At 41.9% G+C, this 25,924-nt stretch overlaps 1 protein-coding gene and 1 long non-coding RNA gene across 6 annotated transcripts in view; one reads left to right on the plus strand and one right to left on the minus strand.

Annotated features, from left to right (window-relative positions):
* Positions 1–25,924, minus strand: part of RORA (RAR related orphan receptor A) — a 711,367-nt gene that overhangs the window by 132,017 nt on the left and 553,426 nt on the right. The window lies entirely within an intron of this gene.
* Positions 1,469–25,579, plus strand: LOC125908868 (uncharacterized). 4 transcript variants are annotated; one of them, XR_007453458.1, is made up of 6 exons: positions 1,469–1,884; positions 2,245–2,362; positions 5,856–5,932; positions 7,230–7,299; positions 13,612–13,669; positions 17,364–17,488. It is a non-coding gene; the product is annotated as an uncharacterized LOC125908868 (long non-coding RNA). The 4 variants fall into 4 exon arrangements; XR_007453457.1 differs by lacking the exon at positions 17,364–17,488 and adding an exon at positions 25,481–25,579 and having other exon boundaries at positions 1,469–2,362; XR_007453456.1 differs by lacking the exon at positions 17,364–17,488 and adding an exon at positions 24,031–24,253 and having other exon boundaries at positions 1,469–2,362.

Here is a 25,924-nt window from a genome sequence, read left to right on the forward strand (position 1 = left end):
CCTTCTGTACTTGGCATGTAATTTTGTTGTTGCTGTTACCATGCTGTCCTGCCAATATTTATTTAGATATATGTTTTCTTTACTGAAGTGTAAGCTCACAGAGGCAGGAACCATGGCTTGGTAATTTGTTCATTCGTTTTTAATTTAAACAAATTATTTTGGAATAATTTCAGATTTATAGATTTATAGTATGTTTGTTACAACTAAGGAATCAACATGGCTATGTGACACTTAAGTAAATTTCATAGCTCATTCAGATTTCACTCATTTTTCCTTAACGTCTTTTTCCTGTCCCAGGATGTCATCCAGGTACCACATTACATTTAGTTGTCATGTTTCCTTAGCCTTCTCTGGTCTGTGAGAATTTCTTGAACTTTGTTTTTGATGACTTCGAGAGCTTTCAGTCATACTGAGCAGGTATGTTGTAAAATATCCCTCAGTTTGGGTTTATCTGATGTTTTTTTTTTTTTCTCATGGCTAGATTGGGGTTTATTTATTTTTAAACACTAGCCCTGAGCTAAATACTTAGCATGTACCACCTAGTGTAGACCAGGCATTTGATTAATGGTTAGTGAACTGAATTAAATTCAAGTGCTTCTTTGGTACCTCCTATATAAACAGAACCCTGATTGATGCTTTTGGAGAGATGAAGTATGGACCTCAAGTTCTGTAAAGATCTTCCACACAGCTGAATAATAAAAGGCAACATGCAAACAAGTATCAAATAAGTGGAACTGAGAGAATGACCTACGACAGCTCAGGAGATGGACTAACGAGGGTGAGTGGGTGCAGTCAGCAAAGATCTATGGGAAGGAAGGCCCTGGAAAAGTGGGGAGGATTTAGAGAGGCTTTTTTCAGTTTTCAAGCATACCAGACTGGTTCTTGCCTTAGAGTCTGCTCACATGCTGAGCCCAAAACCTGAGAGACACCTCCAACTTCTCTTTTCCCCATGGCTGATGTCTTCTCATTGTTTAGGTGCAGGGCTAAATGTGAGTTCTGCAGATGACATTATCCAAATTAGGCTCAACTTGCCACTATGTCCAGAGATCTTGTCTGTTTTCTTCACAACTTTTCTCAATGTTTCCGATGATTCATCGTTCCCTTTATTGTCAGTCTCCCTCCCTGGAGTCTAAGCTCCTTGAGGACAAGTAGTGAATTTTGAGTTACTCTGGCAGAGTGCATTCCCCGGCAAACAGAGGTATTTGAATTATCTTGTTGAATGAATAAAAGGGTGGGTGTTGGATAAGCCTGAGTGACAAGAAGACGCATGAGCACCCGCTGGTAAGAGGCACTTGAATGGAGCAAGAGTGAACCAGGCAGGCAGGTGGGAATCTGCCAGGTCATGAGACTGATCACAATGGTGTCAGGTGATCTCAAACGGGGTGGCATAACTTGGGCAAAGGCCAATGCTCTAGGTGTGGGCTGCACAGAGGTAGAGGTTGTCCAGTAATTTTCCACCTTGGGGAGGGCAACAAGGGTTCATAGGACAAAGAATGGGGAATAAGGGAAAACTAGGGTCAAGGAAGGGGGAGGGGCTGGAGGAATGTCTGCATAAATTGAGAATGTATCCCATGAATTAGAACAACACAAGAGCTCCTGAGAGGCCAGGGAGGTACCCCAATGAACTTCTCTGGTGTTGGCACAAACGCGAGGGAAAAAAGCACACTCTGGACAACACGGAAGGTGAACACTTGGATTTTTCGATAGGATTCCATAGTAGGAAAGGACAGCCATCTTCGGAAGCATGAGGAAATCTAGAACAATGCAACTGTTTCCATTCTGGGCTCAGAATGGAAAGGATCCCATAGAAATCTTTATTTTCCACCATGTTTCCTACATGGTTACAAAGGACAGAATCTGTGTATACACTGCCGACCTTGAAAAGTATGTATTTTCCCATCCAAATTCAATTTCAAAACACGGACCAATGCAGTGTTTTGTACAGATTCTGACTGGAATAAGCTCAGGGGGAAAAGGCCTGGAAAGCACATGGCAAAGAAACTCTGAGAGTCCAGAGTATGATTTAAAAACAAAAAACATGGGACGTGTCGTCTTTGTGTACCCGTGTAAATAATTATGATGGTTGAACTCTGCTTATTTTTCATCCAACCTAAGTAACAGCTTTGAAAAAGAAAGATAACAGTGACCTGTGTGTATGAGAGTCCAGAGGGACAGTCTGTGACAGAGCTCACAGGGTTCCCAGGAAGACCAAGAACACGGTCCAACTGATCTTTCTCTGACAAGACAGGGCTGGGCAGAGGAAGGCGTAAAGAATGACTGCACTTGTACATCGGAAGGTCAGCACACGAGATCAGAGAGCAAGTCTGTTATTTCAAAAATATAGCCTTCGAATCCCCAGAGGGTAAGTGGATGAGTTCTGTTCACTAACTGGTAACTCCAAAATTCTTCCTCTCCTCTGTGCCTCCTTATGTCAGAGCTAGAAGGGGCCATATTAGTATTGGCCTATGTAGTCCCTTCATGTGACAAGGAAGGAACCTGATGTCCAGAGGACAACATAACCTGCCCGGAGTCAGTCTGATAGACTGTGCCTGAGCCTGGTGAGACCTAACACTGCTTCCCATGACAACCCTAAGCAGCCCATCTGAGGACTGACCACAAAATCGGCTCCGGTTCTACATTTTGATCTTTAGTCTCCATTTATTCGAATCTATGAACACTGTTCACCGTATTTTTCCCCCCCTCGCATTACTTTTGCAACAACCTTGAGGTGGTGGCGGGGGGAGGGGGAGAATAAAACAAAACACCACGCACATTCACATTCATTGTAATGAAAGGCACACCAGGTATCTGACCTAGACTCCTAGTTCCCTGCCAATCTTGAGCTCATCTAAATTCATTTCCCTAACAGAAAATAGGTGTCAACTTTGTAGATGGAAAGTAATTTCCCTGCAAATATCACCCAGAGAGGTTACTAGTGCTACTTGACAGTTTTATTATTACTTTTGTTTCAAGCTAAGGTGAGGAAATCTACATTTGCCAGGTAGCATGGTGGGGGGAAAAATGTAGACTTTTAAACTTTGTGTCAGTTTTATCATGGGAAGGAAAAGTAAGAAACAAAGAACAATTGCGTTGGCTGCAAGCTGAGTCCATCAAAGAGCATTTCACAGGATCCTAGCTTTCCTCCTTACTTCCCACCCACAACCTTTCCGATCCTGAAACATCAGAGAGGGTTGGAGGGAACTATTCTGCATCACCTGAGCAGCCGGCTCAGAAGTGGGCAGCTGAGTGGCTCGGCAGGAACTACTTGTAAACACTGCGTATCAGCTCATTCATAATGTCAGCCAACTGGGAGCAAGGTAAATTCTTTTACTCTTCTCCTGATTCAACTGAAGGCTGGTATGCTTTCATGAGTACTCTATCACGCTCTCTCTCAAAAATAAATAAATAAACATTTAAAATAAAAAAGGAACGACGTATGTAATAAAATATGAATTAAAGTAGCCTCTCCCTATAAATAGCTATTCATGAAATACATATACGTGGCTATTACTAAAATACTCTTTTAGTTGTCTTTATGTTGTCTAGGTTTCATATCTAAATGTGAAATGTTTAGATGATACAGTACCTATGTATTTTCTAAAGGGTCGTATAATCTCGGATGTAGGATTGCCAGATAAACTACAGAAAATCCAGTTAAATTTAAATTAAAAATAAAAAACAATTCGTTAGTGTAAGTGTGTTCCAAATATTGCATGGAACATGCTTTTATTCTTGTCATTTGACACTGGGTGCATTAACTAGCCAGTTCATTTGTTATCCAGATTATTTTTTTCCTCTGCCTCCTTTTTTGACCTTTCACTTGCTTAATTTTAGGAACCCCTATGGTGGAGGGTAGAGACAGAAATACAGTTCAACCACATTGGGTGTCCTACTTATCATTGGCTGGGACACATGTTTTAGTAGGGAAAGAATGTGATATACTAGGTTGAAAACGGCAATTACCTGCATCCTCCCTATTACCATATAGACAGAACGAGCCACAGACTGATGTTTTCCAGAGTTTGGGTTTTACAGACCAGTAAAATGTAAAAAGAAAAGAAAGTTGTGACACTGTGAGAAGATTAATATATTTATTGTTGCCAAGTTTAAATGTGATCAAATAAAATGTTAAAAAATACCACACTGCCACTTTCAATTATTGTTAACTCATAAAAGAAAGTAACATCTGAGTATCTCCAAAGTAGGAAGGACACACTCTTAGAGTACAGAGCAGTATTTTTTTTTTTTAATGTTTATTTATTTTTGAGACAGAGACAGAGACAGAGAGACAGAGACCACTGGGAGGGGCAGAGAGAATCCCAAGCAGTCTCCATGGTGTCAGTGCAGAACCTGGGGCTCAGTCTCATGAATAGTAAGATCATGACCTGAGCCTAAATCAAGAGTGGGATGCTGAACTGACTGAGCCACCCAGGTGCCCCAAAAGAGCAATGCTTCTTAAAGAAAGTTGGCAGCCTTCCGATGTATAGTCATCGGTTTTGTGAAAACTCCATCCCAATGATGCGCAGGCCCTGGGATCTGAGAACACCCAGACCAGGTGATGCCGTGGTAGCCCCAGTAAAATGACAGTACCAATATCACACATCACACAGGTTTGTGCTGCTAGGAGAGAAGCACAGAGCACTTTCAAGTAAAGGAAAGAGAAGGTCGACTTTTGATGACCTTATGTTACTATCTAATTTAAGTATTTCATTTCGGAGAAGCTTATTAATTGTGTGGAAATATTAGGTGACTTTTGTCAGACCATGAAGCACTTCCTCCACTTAGAATAAACAGAAAATCTTTCTCTAAACTTTTCTAAACTTCCTTTGATGCACAGCCTGATCTCTGTGCTCTTCGTCCCTATGTCCGTAAAAAGAACGCTTAGCAATTGGATAATATGACATTGAACTTAAAGCCCCTTCATCAGAGAATCCAGAGATCTTTGACACTACAAGTAATTAGTAGTTATGAGTAATTCTGGCTCTTGTGAACTGGCAGAATGTGTGATCCTGGCCAAGAAGAGTTGGGTATTGGCCAAAAGGCAGGCGTCGTTGGGCAGGCCAAAAGGCAAGTCCCCAAGTTCAGACTTTCTATCATCCTTCTCATTTTACACAAGGAAAAACTCTACTGTAAAAGTGGAGAATTGTGTGAAATTGCTGAGTTATTAACAGAAATCATGATTAAAATCAACTTCCCAACCCAAGTCTTGTATATAGTTTCTTCTTGAGAAACACATATAAATATAAAGACTTATTACCAGGGAAACTTTAAAGTTTTTTATTTTTTATTTTTTTTAAGGTTTATTTATTTTTGAGAGAGAGAGAGAGAGAGAGAGAGAGAGTGTGTGAGATGGGGAGAACAGAGAAAGAAGGAGACAAGCAGGCTCCAGGCTCTGAGATGTCAGCACAGAGCCTGACGTGGGGCTCGAACTCGTGAACCACGAGATCATGACCCGAACCAAAGTCAGAGGCTTAATTGACTGAGCCACACAGGCACCCCTGTGGTGACAGAGTTTTAAATTGTAATTGTTTATCTTACCTAATAAGTAAAAAAAAAAGATATGAAACACATACACTGCCATGAAAAATCACTTCAACCTGAACTCTAAGGAGGCCAGTTAACATCACCTCCCAGTTGCAACCCCCCAGAGTCCTGCCTGAGAGATTCAAAGCCACCAGACAGTCACATTCAGAAGGAGTGCTACCATTTTTTTTTTTTAACTTCTTAAATCCCACCCCTTCTGTAAAGACTGAAGCTCAGGTATTTTGCCCTCAGCTCTATTTAATATCAGCTTGTTTTCATTCCTCACTTGCTGTTGTTTGCCTTACTAATTCCGACACGATTATTCTTTTCAGGTCCAACTGAAGACAAGAGAGAGGTTTTGGCTTCGAGTCCAGGGTGATGTTTCACAGAAAGTCAACTCTCGTTCCAGGTACTTGATAAACATCTCACTAACTAATTTCTCACTGTCTTTAAGCCATTAACATTTTGGTTAACAAGTCCAGAGCCCTTCAGACGCCGTTTTCCTCCTACACAAGTAAGCTAATGAAACCCACGAAGGGCAGCTGGGCCCTGTGCTTGTCTTTAATGGTTTCTGTCACCCAGACCAAGCAGCCACGAGCATGACCATGGCACTGTGCATCGGGGTGTGCAGCCTCAGGGCAAGGGAAGAGTGCAAATAACTGTGGCCCTCAAATTGCAATTTAAAGATAGCTGTGAGGTTATCCTCTCCCCACGTGCTTCTCTTCCGAACCACCAAGTTTGAGGACAATGTGCTATTTTTACTTATTTTCAGTGGAAAGAACATTAAACCTTAGGGTGATGGTGGCATATTGCTGAATTATGTGTTTTAGCCTGACTAGAATAAATTTTTTTGTTGTTGTTGGGGACAGGGAAGAAAAGAGAGCTTCAAATCCAGACAGAGAGAGAGGAGAGGGGAGAGAGAGAGAGAGAGAGAGAGGAAGAAGCTAGATTTTCCTAGTTTCTGGATTCTAGGTATAAAGAAAAAAGAAGAAAATAGCCACAATTAGTAATATGGTAATTAAACTGGAGGAAGCTATCATCCTTAAAAAGGCGTTTCTTGATAGATTTTGATTCCATTTGCCTCTAATGATTTAAAATGTGCTTTCTGCAATCAGAATACAGCTATGAGACTTAAAGAAAGAACACCTTAAAGGGCTTTGCAAATGCATGCGAAAGACAGTGACGCTTTCTCCCAAGGATGCTTTGTTGCATCGGGGAAATGAATCAGAGACTTGGCCCTCAGTTCCCTCGGCAACAGAAACATGCTTGAAATGGTTAGGGCAAATGAGCTAGGGAAAGTACACCCTGCATTTTGCTTTTCATTTCAACAGAACAAAATAAAACCTTGGACTTGGCTGGAGACACAATCTGAGCCTTTGCGTCTTCTATTCTCTATCTGAGTCAACTCCAGGCAAGACTGCATTCTCAATGCCTTTATTTTCAGATCTGCCTCACTTAGAGGTTGTGGTGTGGTAGCATTAGTAGTCACGGGGTTTGTCGCCTTAAGAGTTACCCTTGTGAAATACCAAAATATTTTTGTTCAGGTTAAACATTCCCTTTGTTTCTCGGATGAACTCCTTCAGGAAGTGTGTTCGGTGCATATCCAGACGCAGTCTACAAGAAGAAGGTTGGAGAAGCTCGTCCAATTCCTTACAGAGACCATTCCTTCTACCCACGTAGGAAACCCGTGTTCTTCTCCTTTTCAGGTCTATCTTATCAGACTGGGAGAAAGAGACAAAAGCAACCCTACGTCACCACTTTGAGAAAGGAGTTGAGGTACGGTGCTCATAATTCCTGGCTTTTACTTGGATCAAGTATGGGAGAAAGGAAGAAAGAGAAGAGGAAACTAAACCTGGAGGAAGAAGAAAAAGAAGAAGGGCAATAGCTATCCACCCTCTCCCCCAGAACACCTAGCAATCTGCCCTTTTGAGTAAGCTGACTCGTAGTACACACTAGTGCTTCTATGGGCTTGGAGGTATCCAACTAGGCCTGCCATCAAGTAGAAGGCAGTCTGAAGCTGCTGAAGGAGAAGGATGCCTACCACTGGTTCTTTTATTATCATCATCATCATCATCATCATCATCATCATTGTAGTAGTCTGTAGGGGAGGAAAATTTTTCTTTTTCTTCTACCTGTCTTGGGTTCATTCCTGCAAATTAGATTGACAAAGGACAGGCAAATGAGAGAAAAACAAGCAAGTTTATTGATTCATGCAGCACACAACACGTGGAATACTTAATGAGGAATAACTCAAAGAAAGATACACCTGTAGAGAAGTGACAAGACGAAGGAAAAGGGTTTTAGACTTCTAGGGGCGGCAAACTGTAGGAAGATAGATATATGAGGGGAAACCGACGGAAGATAAAGATTGTTTTTAGTAAGGTTTGTTATTTAGATTCCTTTGGTGCAGACTCTGGGCTGATAAGAGGCTAGAATAGTCTCTGGTGGTTAAGAATCCTCCAGCCCTTAGGGGCACCTGGGTGGCTCAGTCGGTTAAGCGTCCGACTTCAACTCAGGTCACGATCTCATGGTCTTTGAGTTCGATCTCATGGTCTTTGAGTTCGAGCCCCGCGTCGGGCTCTGGGCTGATGGCTCAGAGCCTGGAGCCTGCTTCCGATTCTGTGTCTCCCACTCTCTCTGCCCCTCCCCTGTTTATGCTCTGTCTCTCTCTCTGTCTCAAAAATAAATAAACATTAAAAAAAAATTTAAGAATCCTCTAGCCCTTCCTGGTAGAGAGGGGGAGGCCAGAGAATTTGTCCTGAGTCTGTTTCTCCTCAATTGTCAAACTGAGGCTCAAAATAAGCCCTATCCCAGAATGGCATGTCTTAGGGTGGTAGGCTCTAAACCCCTCCACATTCAATTTTTCTTTCTTTTCATAAGGTTCTAAAAATAATATATACGCATGGTAGAAAATTTGAAATTTAGAAAGACGTTAAAAGAAGCATGCAAAAACATCACCAAATTTTATCCTGTTAGTCAAATGCAACCACAGTTAACAATGGTTCCAGTATTCTTTCCTAGGATTTATCTTCATGTAACTGAGATCATTCTTTACAGAGAATTTCACACACCATGTTTTTGTTCAATTCATCAAAAGAATTTCCTCATGCCATTATTCTTTAAATATTGTTTTAATGGCAGCATAATTTTTCATCATATGACTCTGTTATAACTTGTTAATAATTTTCCTAATTTTGGACATTTAGGGCATACCTAAATTAACGTTTTATGTGTATGCATAAATGTTAGCCTTTTGGGGGCGCCTGGGTGGCGCAGTCGGTTAAGCGTCCGACTTCAGCCAGGTCACGATCTTGCGGTCCGTGAGTTCGAGCCCCGCGTCAGGCTCTGGGCTGATGGCTCGGAGCCTGGAGCCTGTTTCCGATTCTGTGTCTCCCTCTCTCTCTCTGCCCCTCCCCCGTTCATGCTCTGTCTCTCTCTGTCCCAAAAATAAATAAAAAACGTTGAAAAAAAAATTAAAAAAAAAAAGTTAGCCTTTTGAATTCTTTCTTTTTTTTTTTTTTAAGTTTATTTATTTATTTTGAGAGACAGACAGCATGCATATGTGGGAAGGGCAGAGAGGTGGGGGGAGAGAGAGACTCCCAAGCAGGTTCTGCGCCGACAGCTATGACTGACGCAGGGCTCGATCCAGGAATGGTGAGATCATGACGTGAGCTGAAACCAAGAGTCGGATGCTTAACCCATTGAATCACCCAGGCACCCCTTAAATCAATACCTTAGAATAGTCTAATAGAAGGAGAAACACCAGATCAAAGAGTGTAATCATTTTTAACGTTGTATTAATTTGTATTAACACAGTGTATCAGTGTCTTCCTGAAACTCTGACTGCACTGACTAATGTAATTTAAAAATCTTTGCTACTTTGTTAGGTCCCTATTATTTAACTTGGTATTCACTGGTGAGGCTGAAAATTGTTTACTGTATAATTAGCTATTTGTATTTTCTCTTCTATGAATTGTCAGCTCATGACCTTTATCTGATAAGCTCATTAATTTATATAGACACTATATAATAAGATGATTTGTGCCTCCATTTTGGAAAAAAACATTTTCTTATCATTTGGCTTTTTGGCCTCTGATTTTGTTATGGTTATTTTTGACACACGGAAATTTTGTATTACTCTATATTTCAACTTATTGACCCTTTACTCAGTGACCTCTTCCATTGCTTTAAAGTACAGAAAAATCTTCACCCACCTAGAGTAGATAAATATGTAGAGATTACTCTGTTAGCTATTTAACTTCTGAAAAATAATATTTCTTTATCTAGATCTTGTTATATGGTATGATAAAAATAATTCTTTTCCTGATAAGCTAACAATTATCATAGGACCACTTGTTGACTACTTGTCCCTACAGTTTTTTCATGTATTCCATATATAGATATTTCAGTTTATTCTTACATATGCAAGATTATATCTGGGGGTTTTCTAACTGATTTCTTTGCCTATTCTTTTGCCAGTAGTTTCATCACCCCCAATTTTTTCAGAAGTTCTTTTTAGCTCTTACACTGAATTCCTTAAAAGATGGCCAAGATGATAAACAAAGAAAACTGTTTAAAGAGGATGTCTGCCTTTGAAGTTTGAGGTCTTAGTTGAAAAATATAGTTCTTCTTGTGTCTATGAAGGATGGAGCTCATGCTATGACACAGAAAATCAGGAAGGACTTTCTTGGTTTCTTGACAGTCATGGGAACAGTGATATAAAAAAGAAGAATTATATATCTTTTTGTTCATCTCAAGCAAAGAAAATGTCCAGCGAGAAGATTAAGATATTTAATGCTAGAAGATCACCTCTGCTTGGACTTCTGGGGCATCAGTAAAGATACCAACCCATAGACCTGTAGAAAATTGCCAGAAATTGTCACAAAATGATATAGGAGAGAGAGCCTGAATTACAGTGGTCCCCATTAAGGTTCTAGAAAGGATGTGCCAAATAATTTTGTTTTGTTTTTTAAGGCTTAACAGTGAAATCTTAGAGTGTTGAGATTTTAGGTGACTTTTTTCTTTCTCTTTTTAAAAGTTTAATTGTGTTTTCATTTTACCCCAAATTCCATACGTTTTTCCTGCCCCCTTAATAATGGTCTGTTAATTAGTTAACTTCTGGAATACAATATTGGAAGCTTTAGCCCCAAGAAGTGCAATGGTACAAAAAGTGGGTTTTCTACTTCTCCATCTCTTTTCCTTAGTAAATATAGCAACACTAAAACTCATCTCATTAGAAGAGATTTTGTGAAAATGAGACAGGACATTTCTAAACTAAGTGCTTTTCCTCCGAATAAGATTTAACCCAAAATGAAGTTGGGGACTTGAAGCAGGTATGAAAAAACCTTTTTTTTTTTTTTTAAATTTCTATTTCTAAAGCTAATAAAAACCCTTTCACAGTAGGTTTTCTTTCTCTTGACAACCAAGGATTGATACATCTTGCAGGTCAGAAAGTAGAGGGCTGTGTGTAAGTAAGTACTCACTGGACACAATTCTTTTCCCCTGTAAATTCCCTTTTTGTGATCCAATTGGCGCTCTTTCACTGTCTTGAAAATTCCCATTTTTCTTTAACGGTCTCTACTCTCCTGTTTTCTTTGCTCTTCTTAATTGTTCTGCTTTTCATTAGTAGATAATTCTCTCTGGCTGACCAACAGTGAGGAGGGTCAGAGTCATGGACAATATACCATATCTGGTTTAGTCTGGCTCCAGAAAAGCTAAACTGTGCCTCATCCTCAAATTAAGTTACTTTAAGTATAAGTGATAATCAGCCTCCGTGGCAATGATTTCATCATACTAAGCGCTTGAGAATACCTGCTGCAGTTTTTTCACCTCCCCACCCCAGGCAAGTTTATCTTTGCTCTTAAACCATCAACGGCACTTTGTATTTCTTTTCCATGCCACATTGAAAAGCAATAAAAATCAAGTGCTGTACATATCACTTACACACATAAACAATTATGTAATAGTCCATTTCCCCCTCAAACCTTCCGTGCTTGTTTTCCTGTCTTAGAGTAACACTTGAAAGTCATCAAAGTGCCTACAGTGCCAGCAGCTGTTGGTGTTGGGGGTGGGGGAGCACGGCGCATGTCACATCTTTGCTCTGGGATGGACGTCCACGTAATTTCTTGGAACAAGGCTTCTAGTGGATAGCCCAGTGAGATGGAGGAAACTTCCTTCCACTCAGATACTGTCAGGGCCAATGTGCCTTTTGGGAGAGATGGTCTGTGAGATTCTGAACATTGAAACTGTAAAAAAAATTGAGCTGGACAGATCCTTGCCACCACTTTTTCTGCTAAATATAGATAAGTTGTCATCGGCTTGCACAAGCAATTTCCAGCTACAGCTCCTCAGGAAGGGAGGCAGGTCCAGGGGCTCGTGTCTCTGGCAGTTAAACTGCAGAGAGAGGAGTGGACCTCCACTCAGAGGTTGTGAGCTGCAAGGGAAGGGGGCAAGAATGGAAACAGGAGAGAGGCATCTTAGCTTTGGTTGAATATAATGGCACACTGGGGGATCTGTAGCAAATGACTGTAGTGGCTCTCATTAAGCATCAGTAACTTTGAAGAAAAGGTGTGTAGAAGGAGCTTTAACCCAGAGTCTGCCCTCAAGGTCCCCCCTCTGCCATCACTTTGGAAAACAATGTGGTAGAGTGGGAAGATACTATGAGATACCTAGTCAAAGAGTCCTGAGTTTGGATCCCACCTTAACCTGACCCTGTGTCTGATTTGGAGTTACTGAAATACTCTGAGCCTCAGGGTCCTTCTATATAAATGTAGGTAAACTAATATCTCTCTCACAGTATTATTAGGACTAATGATAGGATTCAAGTACACGGCACGGCTAAGTACTCATCTTTGCTCGGTGCCCTTCTCCTTCTTCCCTGTTAGGCAAGTCACTTAAGCTTCCCTGGACTCCAGTGGTTTTTCTCTTAGCAAGTCCTACTGGTTGTACCTCTGAAATATAATCAGAATGTACCCACTTCTATTTCCATGGCTATCGCACCAGTACAAGCCACTGTCATCTCTCGCCAGGGCACTGCAATAGTTTCCTGACTAGTTTCTCTCCCTCTGTTTTTAAACCCTGTATAATCTGTCTCTGCACAGCAGGTAGATAGAACTTTAAAAAAAAAAAAGTAAGTTAAATCATGCCACTCCCCTATCTAAAGCCCTCCAAGCGCACTTAGAATAAAATCCAAGCTTCTCACTACAGCCTTTGATGCTCTGTGCGATCTAGTCCCTGCTTATCTTTGTCTTCTTTGACTCCCATCTGCTATCACTTTCTTCTTCTATTAATATTTTCCAACTGTACTGGCCTAATTTCACTTCCCAGAACACATCAAGTTTGTTTCTACCTTGGGGACTTTGCTTTTGCTGTTTCCATAGCCTGGAAGAAGCTTCTTCCAGCTTCTGCAGCGGTTGAAATCTTTTCAACAGTTCGGGCAGGTGGTCCCTCCTAAAATTTGTCTTTCCTCACCTAGTGTGTCTATCCTAGCCTATTTTACTTTCCTCAGAGCACCTATCACGACCTAGAATTATGTGAAATTTTGCTTGTCTGTTTTCCTCTTGGGAATGTAAACTCTGAACAAAGGGGACAATATATATATATATATATATATATATATATATATATATATATATATCTTGAATAAGCCTAGAACAATGCATGGAGCAGAGTAAGTACTCAGAAATCACTTGGTGAATGAATTAGGAATGAATACGTAAGATAAGGTGGTAAGATCTTCTTAAAAGTTTGTGACTAGATTTGACAGTCTTTCTATGCCCTTTCCATTTCTAAAGATTCTAGGATTCCTTGAACAGAAAGTCTGAATCCCAGAATAATTTTAAAGAAACGTAGTTTAGAAATTTTTCAAATACTCAACATAGAAAAAATTATATTAGGTTTGCCAGACGGAGGCACTCTGGGTATCTGCTTTAACGAAAAAAAAATAAGAAGGACTTATAATTTGCATGTGGAGTATTTGTATGTAAAGGGATCCTTTTAAACTATTTAAAAATTGTGTTCCTTTAAGTAGCATTTAGATTTTCCGAGCAATCCTATTTACAGTTGGCTTAGCACATCCTTTCTTCACAGATCTTGAAAGGGAATATGATTCCACAGCATAACACATCTGCTAAAAGAAATGGCTCAGGTAAGCTCAGGCTTTGTGACTTGTATGTTCTTCGGCTCAGGAAGGTATTCATACCATTGTGCTCTGGGCAGGTGAGTCCATTTCTGGGCTGTGTTACAAGAGGGACACTGTGGGGGCACCTGGGTGGCTCAGAGCCTGGAGCCTGCTTTGGATTCTGTGTCTCCCTCTCTCTCTCTGTCCCTCTCCCTGCTTGCACTCCATCTCTCTCTTTCTCTCTCTCTCTCTCTCTCAAGAATAAATATTAAAAAAAAAAAAGAGGGACACTGTGCAAACTGGATCACATCCTAGGGAAGAAACTGGAAACCGTGTTAACAGAAGAAAATGGGAAGGCTTAAGTGAAAGGAGAGGAGATTGTAAAGGCTGGCAGTTGTCAAATATTTGAAGGTTTCTCATAAAAAGGCAGATTCTGTGCTGCATCTTCCATGGGACAAATCTAGAACCAATGAGTAGAAGCTATTGGAAAGCAGATTTTGACTCAACAAATGGAGAGAATTTCCAACAGTCTGTCTTCATACATAAGCAAAAGCCTGCCTGTAAATACAACGAGCAGGTACCATCACTGGATGATTAAATTTGGGGGCAGGCAGAAGAGCAAGGATTCCTCTTATTGCAGGTGGGCAGCACAGACACTTCCAGCAAGCTCTCACGGAAATCTCTTCACACATTCCAGGCTGGCTAGCAGGGACTAATAATACTATGTGATCTGTATCACATACCGTTCTAACAGTAACATATGGGATATGATGAGTGCCGTTTAAATAACAGCTCAAGCCCAGAAAACTTTGAGTTTCGGAAGTTAACTTAGAATTTCATAGATCCATGATTTCATATTCTCACCTGGAAGCAAGTTACTGGCTATTTCCTGCCCAAGAGATTTCTTCTCTGGAAAGCTGAAGGAGGCTACTACTCTTCTATATCCTTGGTGAAAGACAGGTTGTGTTCCAAGCATAACCCTGGATTTAGGGATAGCCGATAAGGCTGGAGAGTACAGGGTTGAATTAGATCACCTTTTAATTTGTAGCCTAAGAACGGTCTGTTATTTTTACCTATCCCTTCTGGCAGGGGCAGCTGGTAACTGGAGGCAGAAGCTGACCTTCCACAGCAACACCCCCAGCCTGACCCCTCTTTTCTCCTCCTTTCCTTCCTTTGCCTTTCTTTAGAATTCCTACGAGCCTTTGCATGCTTAGCATGAAAATGAGCCCATTTTATTTTTGGAACCCACAGAGGCAGCCCTGAGGGGAGTTATTGTGTTGCTTTTAGCAGCTAAACAAAAAGGTGTGAAATCATTTGCTGGCTGTTCTAGAATGGGAACAAATAAATAAATAAACTGAGAAGGAAGGTTCAGGACAGTGTGGGGCAACTTGGACAGAACCTCGTGACAGGCTTCTCTGAGACTTATTAGTAACCAAAGTGGCTGTAGGAATGTCTGTGCATTTTTCTCACCTTCCCAGGAAGTTATGAGAATAGCAGGGAAGCCACCGGGATGTTTTTTTTTTTTTTTATTGATATATTTTCATACCATTTCCATGTTGCTTTGAAAAGGACATATGGATGGGACTACTTTGAAAAAATTCCTTAAAGTCCTTTGTAACATTCCCTGTGCAGAGTGAGGTAAGAAGAGGGGACAATTCACCAGGCTGTTCTAAGAACTGGGGACTCCCCCTGAATGCTTCTGTGGACATGTATTGAAGTCCTTACAGGCCTTTCACGACTTAATCACATAACAGTGGTAAGAGACACAGACCTCAAGCAACAAAGACTTCTTGTGAATCTTGAGGTTTTGGTCTTATGCTGATAACAGTGGTTGAGAGCAATCTCCTGTTTGGGGTGCTGAGGGCCCTAGATACTTCTCTTTTTGGAAGAGCATCATATTTTGAAATACCTCTTCATTAGCAGGTGCATTTCAATGGGCATCTATGGTACAGGATTCCCTTTTTCCTTTTTTTTTTTTTTTTTTTTTCAATTTTGGAATCTTTTTTAACCTACAAAATATTTAAAGCCTATAAAAATGCAGAGACTTGGTAAATGTACATCCTTAATTGCAAGATTTTACAATTGCTACTTGGGCTCTTTTTAAAATGTTTTTATTTTTATTTTTGAGGGGGGGATGAGTGGGGGAGAGGGAGGGAGGGAGGGAGGGAGGGGGAGAGAGAGAGAGAGAGAGAGAGAGAGAGAGAGAGAGAGAGAAAGACAGAGAGAGAGAATCCCAAGCAGGCTCCATGCTCAATGTAGAGTCCGATATGGGGCTTAATCCCATGACCATGGGAACATGACCTGAGCTAAAATCAAGAGTCAGATTTTCAACCAACTCAGCCACTCAGGCAACCCTAGGCTCTTGTAAAAAGAAAATAATGTTATGGTTGTGCCTGCTCCCATGCTTCTTTCTTCCTCTTTCCCAACAGGCAAACTCTCTTCTGCAGCTTATATATGTCCTTCCATTCTTGGCCTTTATGCAGGCTTGCCCACGTAGCAGCTTGGCTTAACAAATGTGGCCTTTGGAGTATTTTGGCAATCTGGCTTTAGTGACTGGTGGGCATCACCACGCAATGGGGACTAACAGGGCCTGTCTTATTAAGGTGGTTAAACCTCCTTATATCTAGCATTCAGGGCAACATTACGATATAGTCAAACAGCAAGATAAGACAGATCTTTTTAAAGCACTATTTAATCGATTAACTAATTCAGAGAACAGATAATACTGATTGCCCACTTCTTGTCAGGGACTAGGCCATGTGTAGGGATATGGTGAGTCACACACAGACAAATGGAAATTAAAACCACTGTAATATCAAAATTTTTCTTAGAAAAGAACTGTGTTTCTTAGGACAATTCCACAATAAGGGGTGACCTTGAAGATGCAGGCAATAAGAACCAAGAGACAACTTAACTGAACTAAGCAGGGCTGTGGGGGAAGGGGAGGAAGGAGAGAGAAGAGGGGGAGAGGGAAAACTAGGAACCTCAGGGTGAGACAGAGAGGAGAGACAGGAGTGGAGGAAGGGACAAAGGCAGAAGACAAGAGGGCATGTGGCAGTGTGACTGAAGTGCAAACAGTCCATGGTGGTCCACCTATGGTGGCTGGAGGGCTGTGACAAGAAGGTCCCTCAGGAGCCAAGCAAGGTTTATGTTTCTGTAAGAGAAATCCATTGTTTGCTACCCATCCTTCCCCCCGCCCCAGTAAAATGTTCAGTGAAATAGATTTTTTTTAAATCAAGTAAGAGGTGGATTTCATATACATGTGTACATATGCATATGTATGTATGTACATATTTATCCATGTATATATGCACATATGTATGTACATAGAGAGACATGTACAATATTGTAAAAAAGACATCAAATGAATGGAAATGAATCAGTGGAGTGCATCAATTCAGAGCCAGAGATGACTGGAAACACAGCCCTGGGTGCCATCCCCTTAAACTCCCAAACCTCAGAGCTCTCAGAAGTCCTGGCTTTCCGTATGATACAGGGAAAGTGCAGTGAGAGACTTCTGAAAGGACAGAGAGACCTAATCTGACATTGGAGTTGAGGGCTGAGCTTATTATGTGTTTTAGTTTTACACTGAAGGTTATAGGGAACATGATTTGAATATGGGGGTGGATTCTGAAGCCATAATTTATCACACCTCTACCATAGTTGCCTGGATGTTCTTCTCCCTTGTTTCCAACTAGCAAACTCCTGCTTCTTTCTTTAGGTTCTATTTAAATGTCACTTTATCTGTGGAGCGTTCCTTGACCCCCAGGGAGGGTAATTTTCTTCTTCCGGACTCCCATCTGTCTCCATAAATATCTGTATTACAGCACACATCACATGGTATTATTGAACCTGAATACAACAGAGTCAACCTCAAGGTATTGCTTTGGAATCCCCACTGGCCAGCAAGATATGTGGCCCCTTTGCTGAATAAATCCTGGGTATGTGAGCAATAAAGGGAAACTTAGAGGGGGACACATAACTTCAGGAAGAGCAGAACCCCAAGCCCCTAAATAGTTGCACCTCTCTCCCCCAACAGCTTTGCTGTGACATACCATTTGTTTTTCCCTTTGTACCTATTTTGAATAAGAACCCATCACTCCCCAGAAGTAAAAGCAATATAATAGTCATTTGTTTGTTTACTTCTTCCCCGTGCCAAGACCCAGGGTGACGAGGCTGGATTGCACATGGGGCGTGGGCATCAGAAACTGGGAGTCTCACCTTGCCCGGCCTGTCTGGCTCGTATGCTTGGGCAAGTCACATAGCTCCTGTGGGACTCCGATTCCTCACCCAGTGGTAATGACCAGCCTCACAGGGTGGCTGCAAAGCTTAATTAAGGATTGAGAAGGAGGCAGAAAATACAAAGTGCCTCACACACGCAAAGAATTTTCTTCCCGTATTTATTTTTGGGCTCAGTAACCTGTGGTAGGAAGTGTTTATGACCTAGAAGAGGAACCCAGTGAAAAAATGCGACTACTATTCTCATTCATTCTAAAATGGCTAGCTTGGTACGGACGGGAAAATGGACCACACACTTATTTCTTTTATTCTAGTTCGTTCTGTGGCCCTTGCTGCCAACTTTGTGTGTACAGCTTGCTACCTCTAGGTCTCAGTTTCCTTGACTACAAAGACTTTCTCCCTGATTCCCTGATGCTCAGATGTGTTGTGAGGCCTTCAATTTTTATCCCAGTCCCTATGCTTTTAAATCTGCTCAGAAACAAGGTTCGCAGATGGGACACAATGTTTGTGAGCAAATCCACAGCAGTTGGTTCCCTGAGCCCAAAAAGAGGGTCTTGTAAACCTTTGCAAAAGTGACTCCCCAACTCAGCCTGGCTCTGTGACACCTACCTCTCTTCTCAGCACCTGGAGACCTTGGCAGGTCCAGGGTTTCCATCACTGCCAGGGCCTTGGCTTTGTTGCTAATTGTTGGCTGGATGACTGAGCAAAAGGACAAGTAATCCCGAGGCAAGAGTGAGAAGGTAAGAGAGAGACAGAAAAGCACACCGAACAAGTGGTTTGTTACCAAAAAGCCATATTGTTACCACTACATTTTTTCTTTCTTTTTTTTTTAATGTTTATTTATTTTTGAGAGAGAGAGAGACAGAGACAGAGACAGAGTGCGAGCAAGGGAGGTGCAGAGAGGGAGACACAGAATCTGAAGCAGGCTCCAGGCCCCCAGCTGTCAGCACAGAGCCCAACGCGGGTCTTGAACTCACCAACAGTGAGATCACGACCTGAGCCGAAGTCGGACGCTTAACAGACTGAGCCACCCAGGAGTCCCACATTTTTGGTTTTCTAATCATAGAGGCTGTCTCTGTGCTAGGGATGTTCAAAGTTCAAAGTTGTCCAGAAAGAGAAAACACGTGTCATATGCTGTGTTTGTTGCTGAGAGAAGAATAGAGGACACAAGGTGACCATTATTTACACAGCGCCTCTTCTATACCCTCATCCTGCCCCAGCTGTCTTCAGAATCCCTGGCATCACACCCTGGAGGCAGGTGGGTCAGCCACATGGATCAGGTGAGGAGGAGGAAGTGTGAGACGGCTATTACAGGCTGCCCAGCCAGGTGTGGTGGTGGCTTTGGAGAGGTGTGGGGCCACCAAGGCTTATATAAGGAGGAGGGAGAACGTAGGCCAAAGGGGAAAATGTAACGTTGACTTTGATTGGCTAACTGAACATGAGGCCGACTGAGGGAGGAGAGAGAGGGAAGGATGGAAGACTTTGGAAAGCATGACAGTGTCTCATTTGTATGCAACACGAAGGTACCTTCCACATATAACACAGAAGGAGGTGGAGATAAATGGGAAACTTGATAGGCAGTAAAACCACATGCTATTTTAAACATATGCAAACATTAAAGAAGACTGGTATTAGTAGAATATGATATATATCCTAATTACATCAACATTAGATGCGCTGTTAATACCATTACTCAATGTCATTTAAAAATCACTTGGGGGCACCTGGGTGGCTCAGTTGCTCAAGCATCTGACCTTTGACTTCAGCTCAGGTCACGATCTCACGGTTCGTGGGACACAGCCCTGTGTTGGGCTCCACGCTGACAGCACAGAGCCTGCTTGGGATTCTCTCTCTCTCTCTCTCTCTCTGGCCCTTTCCCCACCCCCATCTCTCAAAATAAATAAAGAAACATTAAAAAAAAAATCACCTGAAGAAAATGTAAAAACAATTTTTGGAACTTCAACCTTAGGCGCTCACACATCATTTTCTTAGGAAAATGTGGCCGTTGGAAATGTTGGACAGATTTTTTTTTTTTTTAAACCAAAGCATTATAACTTGTCTCCAACATGCCAGGAGTAAAATTTTCTATAGAAGCACTATTATAGAAAAATGCCACATGCTACGGATTAAGCACAGCTAATCACAACACATGAAAGCAAATGGAGCGTGTTCTGAGGGGTGCAAATACGTTGGAACCTGTCTATCACGAAACACGGTCTGAACAATCCTTTGAAAAATAGCCCTTTTGCAAAGAGAACTTATTACTAACTTCATGGAAGTGTCTCAATTTCAAATGGGGTTAATTTTATATACACTGATAATGGAAACAAAAGACAATATGAAAACATCCTTTTAGTTCTAAGCACCCCTCTTATTTGGGGGTGGGGAAGCTTTCAGCGATTCCATAGGTATCTCACATTTAATATATGGGAGGCGAAAAGCAGTGCCGGCTAATCCCAACACTTAAACTGCTACTTAACCATCCAGCTGTTAAAAGGAGTCCAGAGGAATCGTTAGCTACAGTAAAGAGGTTTCTCAATCGACATCCCACTCTGAGGTCAACTCTCGTCACAGGTGCACTTGGCTGTGAGGCACTTGTAATGTCAGAAGCAGATATGGCTGCCAAGTTCAAGTTGCCATGACTCTGAACGTAGTATAACATTCCACTCCAAGCCAGAGCCCATAACTCTCACGGCTGTTCTGATGAGGGCCCTTCTTGGTACCACTCTGGCTCACACCCACTGGCTACAGTGATGCAGCAGGTGAAGGACTTAAGTGTCACTAAGTTGGTTTCCAATTGCTTCCAGGAAAAAAAAATCCATGGCATATACGATTCTTACATCTGATACCTGGCAAATTTCCCCTGTGTTCACAGGCTACAGAGGTGGGATCTGACCACTGCTGTCATGGCCTTAAGTGCTGTCTCCCACACTTTGAGGGGTCTGAAACACAGGCACCAGGGAACATTAGCGTTTTGGAGACAAGGTGTAGGAAAACACTACATGTACCTGAAAACTCTGCCAAGCACCTCAGGCCTGACATGCCGTTTCTTAGCTCTTCCAACATCAGAACATTCTGTCTTAGGAACTGTCACCTCGACATCATATGCTGGTTTTATGGTGTTGATACACATCTACCAGAAAGGAAGCCAAAAGGAAGGACTCACCACTATCACTGTCTCCTGCAAATGATCCCCCTGCTTTGCTCCTGGGCGTTTTTCTCCACGTATTGTTCTTGGGCTGTCTAATTTGGACGGAGCATCCGTGGAGCTGAAGTTCCACAAATATTCCAATAATAAACAACAGTGCTAATTACCAGAAGGGCCCTCGAAAAGTAACAGAATAGCAAACTCACTTTAACTTGGTCTTTGTGTCTTTGGTGATTAAAAGGTCAGAATGCTACGGTTTTGTTTGCAGCGTCATTTATGTTGACATTTTCCCCAGCGGGGTCAAATCTTCAATGTGAAAATAAATCTAGAAACTTTCTGTCACACGCTTTTAGGCTGTGTCTTCCAAACGCCACCCTTTGGGAGGTAAGCACAAGTCATGGTAACTGGCCACATCCTCTATCTGTGGAGGTCTAAGAGTTAGCAGAACTTTATCTTTATGATGAAATGGCCTTTAGAAGTGGGTATTGCCAAGTTCAGAACGCGAGCATCATTACTGAGAAAGAGCACTTTCCTTTTAAACAGAGAAACCAACAGCCATGCACTACAAGGCTTGAAAAAAAAAAAAAAAAAAAAAAGGGAGCTACCGCAAAACAAACAAATATTCAGCTCAGTTTCAGGAAGTTTCCAGAGGATCAAACAAGCCTTTCTCTATTGAAGTTGTTGGGGGAACATTTATGCTTACTTCAGCCTTAGTTCCTATTTATGCGCTGGCTTTTATACATCGACCTCAGGAGGGCATAACGACTTCAGGTTACTCACAAAGTACCTTCAGAAAAGGCAGCCTGGAAATCCCACCCCCAGCAAGGGGGAGGGGATGCATTCAAATCTGAATTTGTTTCCAAACCACTGCTCTGTCCTTGAGGCCAGGATATCTCAAAAACCAGAGAGAGGAATTCCACTGAGAGAGGGTGAGAAAGATTGCTCATGGTGTGAACATGCCTGCTAGGAGAATGCCTTTTCTCCTGGGTGAAACTGGGAGACCAGAGAGTCTATTTGGGGAGCCCTGTTTCCACTCAGAAGAAGCTTGCCATTTTCTGCTGGTCCCTGGGGAGAGGATTTGGTGCACAGTTGAATGGTCAAGCAAATTCTCTTCCACAATAAAGGGGGAACTACACCACCCCTTGGCAAACAATACTCCTGTTTTATAAACCTATTACTTTTTAGTTCTTGGTGTCATTCATGCTTTTCACAATGTTTTCGTTGGTGTTTTTACCCCCATTTGACGGATCAGAACATTGAGGCTCAGACAGTAAGTCCCAAGTTACACAGTAAATATAGTACGTAGGAAAGCTAAGATTCAAACCTGGGTCTTTGAGCCTCTCATGCCGGACTTCTTACTAACATGCCAGACCGGCTCCTAATTATATCCTTTCTAATAACCCACATTATGATTGGTGGGAAGAGAGAGAAATGTTTGGAAAAAAATACTAAAGAATTTAGAACGGGGAGTGGGCATGCAGTAGAGGGAAATGTGGTCACTTGGTTGTTGTTACTATGTCCCCATCTTTTCATGGGAGTATTCCTTTTAAAATCTGCATGTTGGAACTTGCTGGTGAAATTTAAGTCACATCCTGCATACGGTGCAAATTCACATCAGAGAAGCCAAAGATGAGGAAACTGCTGGCTCTAGAGGCATCAAGTCTGAAGGATGCACACACCTAAACAGAAACACCAAATGACGCTTGCTTCTGGAGAGAGTCTCCTGAAGGTTATCCATACTTTAGCAAGGACAAATCTTCAACAAGCAGAGTCTTCCTATTTAGGTATCTCCTACTACATACATGCCTAATTTATACAGATATCCACTTGGCTTACTTTGGAGCTTAGGAAAAGCTTCCTATGCTGAACAGCTTCCCTTTTTTCATTACAATACAATGGATTTTGATCATACTATGTGTGACTATTCAATGGCACAAAATTGATGTGCCTCCCCCTACCTGGCCCTCTTCTTCCATAACATCCATACCCTCAGGCACACAAGGCGGCTCTCACTCCAGGAGGCTTCTGGGAGCAGCGGCTCTCTGTACCCTCCTCCCACCCTAATCTTTTTTAAAGTTCGTACATCACGTCCATAAAGTCGACTATCCCTTCCAGAGTTTCGAACAGCCATTTTAGTCACCTAAATCTGAGAGAGATACATTTACAATCCACTTTAGGTTTATGTGGGGAACCATAAATATCAGGCTTGAGCCCTGAGGGCTAGAATTTCATGGGCCATTAAGCATGTCACCAGGTGGAAAGCTGTCAATAGCTGGATGTGAGTTATAGTCAGATAACCACAGTCGGCTTGGCTTAAGAAAGTGTAACCCCAATCAGAGAGGTGTGTCCTCCTGCCCACCTCCATCTCACTCACGCTCACCAGTTTTTCCCTCCCTCCTCTGCACTCCGCTCTTGTTGGGTCTTTAGACTTGCCCCCCGTGCTGGATGGCAGGCTGCCTTTCTCTTGCCTAGATTGAAAGGCTAGGTGACATATGGAAAGAACAGGAGATTTGCAGTGAGGCGGATCTGGATTTAAATCTCTGTTCTGCCATTTGTAGCTATCACATGATGTACAAGTTATCTGACCCCACCGTGGCTCCAGTTTTTCCCAATTGCAAAATTATTAAAGATAGTCAATAGCGTAAGAAAGGTAGGAGTAGGGCCAATAGGTAGAGATTATAGGGAGAGAGATTTCCTGCCTAGTAGACAGAAGGACTTTTTAAAAACCAGATTGGCAAACCATAAGAGACTCTTAAAAGCTGAGAACAATCTGAGGGTTGATGGGGGGTGGGAGGGAGGGGAGGGGGGGGTGATGGGCACTGAGGAGGGCACCTGTTGGAATGAACACTGGGTGTTGTATGGAAACCAATTTGACAATATATTTCATATTAAAAAAATTTCACGAAACTAAAAAAATAAAATAAAATAAAAACCAGACTGGCTCATAAGTATAATGGGCTGCATTGAAAAGAAATGAAGAAGTTAACATCTTCTGTTGCAGGTTTTGTGCCTAAGCTGGATGCTGAGTGGAGGGTCCTGAGAATTGATGGGAGTTTAGCCTGGCTACTTCAAATTTCCCTGCTAATCTTCAAATTTGATGATTCTTTGATTTGCATATGTGTCCTTCCAGAAAAGCCAAGATAAATCTTCTCAAAATCCCCAACAGAGAATAGAAGTAAAGTGACATGATTTTTTTCTCATTTTCATTTTCCTTCTAGAAAACTAATCCCTCCCATGTTTTTCTCCTCCATTCAATTAGTTGGTAGAGAATCCCATTTCCACCAAGTGCTAGAACACATTTAACCATTGTGAAACACTTAACACAAACCACATGGCCATAAGTTTTCATGACTCCCCACTACACAAATAGTTCCATTTTTAGAAAAATCAAAATTCTCTCTGCTGCCTCTTGCTCTCCTTCCCTCCATTGTTTCTGTTTGACCAGCTCGGCAGTACTCTCCCATCCTGCCCTCTTGCTGTCTGAGCCCGTGGCACCTGCCAATAAAAGTGATGACAGACTTTAATGTTCACGCAGGTTTCCAACAACAGAGTTCACTTCATAATCACCAGAGTTCAGCTGGTAAGCCTGATCTGAGTGACATCGGATTTTTTACCTGAGATGTTACACTGTGCGCTTTCATTTCTACAGGTTATGAACCACTTTGAAAGTGAATTTTTTAGCTTGCTAGGGGCAATGACCTATGAGCCTGCAGACAAATCCCAACTGATTGGGTAAAGCCCAAACCCTTGTTATAGTGCTTGAGTTTGCTTGGAAAATTGGCTGCCACGTATGAGTCATAGACACAGGGTCGACCTCTGGGAGACACTGTGTGTGTGTGTGTGTGTGTGTGTGTGTGTGTGTGTGTTTTGAACATGCCTGGGACATGAAGCAGATCATAAGCGTGTCTTACAAACAATGACTTCTGTTTGGCCAAAGTGAGTATCAAGGGCAGCCTTACACTGGAGGAGGGCCATAGGAGATGAAGGCCATTGTGCCCACGGAGGGATAGGCTTGCCAAGGCTGCTCACAGAGCACTGTCCTCACTGACTGCCCATCCATCAGCCAGATCTTGGGGAAGCATGGGCTTGCACCCAGACGATGTTAGTTATTCAGCTATGTAGTATTGTCCCTATTTTACACACGGAGCTCAGAAAGGTTAAATAGCCTGCTCACAGCCACATTACTCCTACTTGGTTGTAGAGGCAAATTGTGACCACATGAGGATGCCTCTGGGCCTTGGGACTTTTCATGACACTGTACTCTTTGGGTGGCTTTTAGTGCAGAGTCTGACTGTACCTGTCTATCAGGCCATGTTTTAGCCACCCGGCCTCATTTTTGTTTTCTGCCTCTGATATTATATTTCTTGCTATTTGTAGCCAGATTATTTCTCCCTCTCTAAGTTGGTTCTCTTATTTGCTTAATGTTATAATTTATGTTTTGAATTCCCCAGGGCAATATTTTTCATGTTGACATTTTCAAAACTACAAAGAACTTGAGGGACAATTCAAGTCTCAACGAGAGCATGAACTCTACCAGGAGAACCCTGAACTTTGTGGCCAACACTTGAGATGAAGAAGTGTGTTCTCTTCTTTCCCTGTGATAGCTGCCTTTTGGGATGGTTGGGATTTAGAATGTCTATCATTTTAATCAAAGTAGCTAGTGACTCATGACTTGTTGACCAAAGTTTCTCACAGGCTAAGGAGAGAGAAGTCTTATTTCTTCCCTTTGCAAATAAAGATTCCAATCATTTCATGCTGAAATCTGGATGATGCAACAATTTAGATATATACCGTAAGATGCTGGATGATATGGTTAATGTTCTGTTTTGAAGGTAGCATTTTATATAAGAGGGAGATTTAGTTTTAACCTTGATACAATTTGAATTTAACAGACA

Source organism: Panthera uncia (genome assembly GCF_023721935.1).
Source record: "Panthera uncia isolate 11264 chromosome B3 unlocalized genomic scaffold, Puncia_PCG_1.0 HiC_scaffold_1, whole genome shotgun sequence".
NCBI classification, from domain to species: Eukaryota; Metazoa; Chordata; class Mammalia; order Carnivora; family Felidae; genus Panthera; species Panthera uncia.